The sequence below is a fragment of the Triticum aestivum genome, chromosome 2D, assembly GCF_018294505.1.
Source record: "Triticum aestivum cultivar Chinese Spring chromosome 2D, IWGSC CS RefSeq v2.1, whole genome shotgun sequence".
Taxonomy (NCBI): domain Eukaryota; kingdom Viridiplantae; phylum Streptophyta; class Magnoliopsida; order Poales; family Poaceae; genus Triticum; species Triticum aestivum.
In genome coordinates, this window is record NC_057799.1 from 229,218,806 (window position 1) to 229,225,780 (window position 6,975).

The following is a 6,975-nucleotide window of genomic DNA, read 5'->3' on the forward strand; positions in this document are numbered from 1 at the left end:
CAAGATTATGTGTTGGATCCCCTGAACTAGTTGGTTAAGCTAAACAATAACTTGGAGAGTTGGAAGATAAAAGCTTGCCTGACTTAGTTCATTCCAAAGGGATATTGTTGTGTGTGTGTTAGTTGAAGAAAGATGATATCTTCATCGATTGGTCCTTGTGATCAGTTGTTGGACCTATTGTCTTGTCAAAACTTTGATTTGAGTATGGGCTATCGTCAAGTCAAATTAGAACCAACGATATTCGTAGTGTTATCTTACTCGTGGTTGATCCCTCGAGCATACACCATTACATCTTTTGGTCTGACCAATGCTATCACCGTGTTCACATGATGGTGGAAGTCCAGTGATATGGAAATTCCGATGAGTTGCTGTTGAGCCCATCAGCAGCATTTTGTCTCCCCCATGATTCATGTTGAACATCAACCTAGTGTTCAAAACTTTGTAAGCAATGCCTTCGTGTTCTATTCATGAAGCTTATGCTTGGATGGAAGAAGTGACTTCCTCGAATTCAAGTGCATTCTATGCAAGTTGCCGCCGTGGACACGAGAAAGATTGTTTTTGCTTCCTTTGGAATCATCCCAAGTTAGTCACGCATATGTGCGAAGTGCTCTATGGTTTGATAGGTTGGCCGCCTCCACTCCATATGTGTTTCCTAGCACACCAAGCCACTGATTGATTTGCTCAAGGAAAAGGAGCGTGTTGTGCTAATTCTAGATCATGCACAAGATTCCGTTATCCTCGATGATGGTTCCCAACCAGAACTCGGTAGTATTTTTATTATAAGACTACTATGTGGTCATGCTTGTCTGGGACAGTGTGTTCACATGTTGTAACAAAACCCGCTCATGTTTTGGAGCTTGCTATCGTAGTTCATTTCCTGAGAATCTTGCAACGTCATCTTGTCGATTTATGTTGCAATCCTTCCTTTCATACATGATGAGTCTGGAATATCCTGACACCAACCGGATCTGAATCTCAGGCAGATATGATGGTTGGAACTTTTTCCCAAGAACTATAATATTGGTCTCTCTGTAACCCGGTAAAGTGGATGTCGTGGCCGACACACCCAGCCGGAAGACCTATTATTTTAGTATCTTGATTGAGGAAGTTGGCCACCTCCCCATAAGGATTCCGTAGGATTTACTTCCGTAGTTATTCCTTATGGATTCTTGCGCTCCCAAAGTCTGACATTCTACTTGATGTTCAAGATACCAAACCATATCAAATGGGTTACGCTAGTACATCAAGGAGAACATTAGAAGCGGAGTGCTAAATGTCTCTCGGTCGATCATCCAGATTTCGTCTCGGGCCTCGCTAAGGTGAAATCTGAGAAAGTGTTGACTTCCTTTGCATCTGCATTGTCCATCACTATTCATCATGGTAGTAAGATGTGCTGCCAGGATCATCGGCATGGATGTTGGTAAAACCTTGATGAGTATGGAAATGCTCAAGTTCTTGAGAGCATGCTCAGACACTAGGTTACACCCTCGGTATCAATTGGAGTGTGCCTTCCGTTTGCCGAGTTGTCTTATAACTCTAGTTTCCTTTCCAAACTGAGTATGCCATTCTTTCGGATTCCTTCAAATGATCGATTGTGATTTTCCTCAGGCTGGTATAGAGAGTTTGAATGATCTATGCATCAAAAGTAATTCTTTTTGCCACTTAAGGGAATAATTCTACGAGTCACCTTTGCTAAGGTGTCACATTATGGAATCATGGCAATTATCTCATTGCTACTTTGAATCCATGCACCATCTTACTCAAGCATGGAATTGTTGCCTACCTAGTGAACCTTCGTCATCTGTTTCACTCCATCCCTTTGGATGTATGCTTCGTGTCTCAGCTCGAGAGACGTTTTAATGTCTCACTCCGTGAGTTGATCCTGAGTTGTTTGATCTTCGAGAAGATCGATCCTTCTAGAGTTTTCCTTTTCCTCTCGTTACCATGTGGGTTGGAGTTCTCAGAGCAAAGACGTCAAGTTCAATTGGAGTCAATGAATCAACAACTCCGGGAAGGCAGTTGGATCATGAAGATTGTGTTAAGCCTTGCATCCCCTTTGTCTTCTCACCTCACGTCCTGAATCTCGGGACGAGATTCTTCCTTAGTGGGGGTGACTTGTCACATCCCTAGCTTCTGGCAATGCACTAGGCTAGCTTCATGTGTGCATCATGTTTAAGTTTGAAAGAAACTTGAAATGGGGATTGCCTAAACCCTAGCATCAAAGGAATTCACTAGGTTCAACTAAAATATTTTCAGTAAATCCAAATGGCTTTCAAAAATGTTCATCATTTTTGGAACTGCTAGAAACAATAACCAGAGGTGATGCCCATTTTTCCATGACATATTTGGGCTCTGAGTTAAATCATACTCTATTTGCATTTGGGCATTTAAATGTTATAAAATATTTTAAATGTCCAAATAATCACAAATGTCAGAATTAGAAAAGAGAAATAAAAAGGAAAGAGCAGAGACTCACCTGGAACTTACATGGCGCCCACAAAAGCCCACCTGGCCGGCCCAGTTGGCCAGCCCAGCCCTCCTGGCCACCTCCTCCTATCGTCTTCCTCCTTGCCAGGAGGACGGGCGTGTGCCCGACGCGCGCGCACCACCGTGCGGCCACCTCGTGACTGCTTGCTCGCTGCTGGAGACGGCCCCGAGCGCCACGCACCCCCCGGACTCTCTCACCCTCTCCTGTGCTCATCCCCTCCTCTACCACCCTCTCTCTCCCGCGACCGAACGCCACCATCGACGCCGCTCGCCGTTGCCGCGGCCACAGCCACTGCCTCGCCTCCCCAAGCTATCCACGAGCTCCGCTACGACATCATAGTCCTCTCCATAGAGTCAAAGCGGCGCCAGGAGCTCTGCCTCATCCCCAACGCCGCCGTCTTCCTCCTCGGTTGTCCGAGATCGCCGGCAAGGCTACGTCGCCGTCCGTGACCGCCGTGAGCTCTCCTACGTTTCCCGTCTCTCCCAGTGGTCTCTTACGTGTTGTAGACTTGCTAGCCACCGTACCGAGCGCCATCGTCCGCCATGGACGCCGGGCATGGCACTATTATGCCACTGCGCTCAGACCGACGAGCCTAGCAAGCTCCTAGCTGTCCCAGGAGTCCACAGATCCCCTCCTCCGGCCTCGCCATACCCCGCAGCCCCGCACCGCTCGAAGTCGAGCTCCGGCCGCCGCCGCGAGCTCTGTTTTCGGTGAGCTCCGGCCATCCCCGCTGCTGCCACATGTCGCCCTGGATGCGGGCGAGCCCCAGCTCCCCGCGCATGCCCTCCACTGCTCGATTGGGCGCCGGGCGTGCAATCCCGAGCCCTTCCGCCGCGTCAGCTGCCGCCGGCGGCTAAACGCTGGTGGGTTATGTTGGGGAACGTAGTAATTTCAAAAATTTCCTACGCACACACAGGATCATGGTGATGCATAGCCACGAGAGGGGAGAGTGTGTCCACGTACCCTCGTAGACTAAAAGCGGAAGCGTTAGCACAACGCGGTTGATGTAGTCGTACGTCTTCATGATCCGACCGATCAAGTACCGAACGCACGGCACCTCCGAGTTCAGCACACGTGTAGCTCGATGACGTCCCTCAAACTCCGATCCAGCCGAGCTTTGAGGGAGAGTTCCGTCAGCAGGACGGCGTGGTGACGATGATGATGTTCTACCGATGTAGGGCTTTTCCTAAGCACCACTACGATATTATCAAGGTGGACTATGGTGGAGGGGGGCACCGCACACGGCTAAGAGATCCAATGGATCAATTGTAGTGTCTCTAGGGTGCCCCCTGCCCCCGTATATAAAGGAGCAAGGGGGAGAGGAGGCCGGCCAGGAGGGGCGCGCCAGGAGGAGTCCTACTCCCACCGGGAGTAGGACTCCCTCCCTTTTCCTTGTTGGATTAGGAGAGGAGAGGGAAGGAGAGAGAGGGGGAAAGGAAAGGGGGGCGCTGCCCCCCTCCTTGTCCAATTCGGACTTGGGGGGAGGGGCGCGCGTCTGCCCCTTGGCCGCCTCTCCTCTTCCACCAATTGGGCCCATGAGGCCCAATAACTTCCGGGGGGTTCCGGTAACCCCCCGGTACTCCGGTATATATCCGATAACCCCGGAACCATTCCGGTGTCCGAAAATAGTCATCCAATATATCAATCTTCATGTCTCGACCATTTCGAGACTCCTCGTCATGTCCGTGATCACATACGGGACTCGGAACTACCTTCGGTACATCAAAACATATAAACTCATAATATAACTGTCATCCTAACTTTAAGCGTGCGGACCCTACGGGTTCGAGAAATATGTAGACATGACCGAGACACGTCTCCGGCCAATAACCAAAAGCGGAACCTGGATGTTCATATTGGCTCCCACATATTCTACGAAGATCTTTATCGGTCAAACCGCATAACAACATACGTTGTTCCCTTTGTCATCGGTATGTTACTTGCCCGAGATTCGATCGTCGGTATCTCAATACCTAGTTCAATCTCGTTACTGGCAAGTCTCTTTACTCGTTCTGTAATACATCATCCCGCAACTAACTCATTAGTTACAATGCTTGCAAGGCTTATAGTGATGTGCATTACCGAGTGGGCCCAGAGATACCTCTCCGACAATCGGAGTGACAAATCCTAATCTCGAAATACGCCAACCCAACAAGTACCTTCGGAGACACCTGTAGAGCACCTTTATAATCACCCAGTTACATTGTGACGTTTGCTAGCACACAAAGTGTTCCTCCGGTAAACGGGAGTTGCATAATCTCATAGTCATAGGAACATGTATAAGTCATGAAGAAAGCAATAGCAACATACTAAACGATCGTGTGCTAAGCTAACGGAATGGGTCAAGTCAATCACATCATTCTCCTAATGATGTGATCCCGTTAATCAAATGAGAACTCATGTCTATGGCTAGGAAACATAACCATCTTTTGTGTTCCAGGTGGCATGAGTTTGTGAAACTATTCCACATTGTTTTAATTGAAGGCCAAACTTTAACTCAAATATTTCACCTCTGCGATCATATCGTAGAAACTTTATTTTTGTTACGATGATTCTCCACTTCACTCCGAAATTCTTTGAAGTTTTCAAATGTTACAGACTTGTGTTTCATCAAGTACATATACACATATCTGCTCAAATCATCTGTGAAGGTCAGAAAATAATGATACCCGCCGCGAGCCTCAACACTCATCGGATTGCATACATTAGTATGTATTATTTCCAATAAATCAGTTGCTTGCTCCATTGTTCTGGAGAACGGAGTTTTAGTCATCTTGCCCATAAGGCATGGTTCGCAAGCATCAAGTGATTCCAAAATTCCATCAGCATGGAGTTTCTTCATGCGCTTTACACCAATATGACCTAAACGGCAGTGCCACAAATAAATTGCACTATCATTATTAACTTTGCATCTTTTGGCTTCAATATTATGAATATGTGTATCACTACGTTCGAGATCCAACAAACCATTTTCGTTGGGTGTATGACCATAGAAGGTTTTATTCATGTAAACAGAACAACAATTATTCTTTAACTTAAATGAATAACCGTATTGCAATAAACATGATCAAATCATATTCATGCTCAACTTAACACCAAATAACACTTATTTAGGTTCAACACTAATCCCGAAAGTATAGGGAGTGTGCGATGATTATCATATCAATCTTGGAGCTACTTCCAACACACATCGTCACCTCGCCCTTAACTAGTTTCTGTTCATTCTGCAACTCCCATTTCGAGTTACTACTCTTAGCAACTGAACCAGTATCAAATACCGAGGGGTTGCTATAAACACTAGTAAAGTACACATCAATAACAGGTATATCAAATATAGCTTTGTTCACTTTGCCATCCTTCTTATCCATCGAATACTTGGGGCAGTTCCGCTTCCAGTGACCAGTCCCTTTGCAGTAGAAGCACTCAGTCTCAGGCTTAGGTCCAGACTTGGGCTTCTTAAATTGAGCAGCAACTTGCTTGCCATTCTTCTTGAAGTTCTCCTTCTTCCCTTTCCCCTTTTCTTGAAACTAGTGGTCTTGTTAACCATCACCACTTGATGTTTTTCTTGATTTCTACCTTCGTCGATTTCAGCATCACGAAGAGCTTGGGAATCACTTTCATCATCCCTTGCATATTATTGTTCATCACGAAGTTCTAATAACTTGGTGATGGTGACTAGAGAATTCTGTCAATCACTATTTTATCTGGAAGATTAACTCCCACTTGATTCAAGCGATTGTAGTACCCAGAAAATCTGAGCACATGCTCACTGCTTGAGCTATTCTCCTCCATCTTTTAGCTATAGATCTTGTTGGAGACTTCATATCTCTCAACTCGGGTATTTGCTTGAAATATTAACTTCAACTCCTGGAACATCTCATATGGTCCATGACGTTCAAAACGTCTTTGAAGTCCCGATTCTAAGCTGTTAAGCATGGTGCACTAAACTATCAAGTAGTCATCATATTGAGCTAGCCAAACGTTCATAACGTCTACATCTGCTCCTGCAATAGGTCTGTCACCTAGCGGTGCATCAAGGACATAATTCTTCTGTGCAGCAATGAGGATAAACCTCAGATCACAGATCCAATCCGCATCATTGCTACTAACATCTTTCAACTTAGTTTTCTCTAGGAACATATATAAAACATAGGGAAGCAACAACGCGAGCTATTGATCTGCAACATAGATATGCTAATACTACCAAGACTAAGTTCATGATAAATTAAAGTTCAATTAATCATATTACTTAAGAACTCCCACTTAGATAGACATCCCTCTAATCCTGTAAGTGATCACGTGATCCAAATCAACTAAACCATGTCCGATCATCACGTGAGATGGAGTAGTTTCAATGGTGAACATCATTATGTTGATCATATCTACTATATGATTCACGCTCGACCTTTCGGTCTTAGTGTTCCGAGGCCATATCTGTTATATGCTAGGCTCGTCAGGTTTAACCTGAGTATTCCGCGTGTGCAACT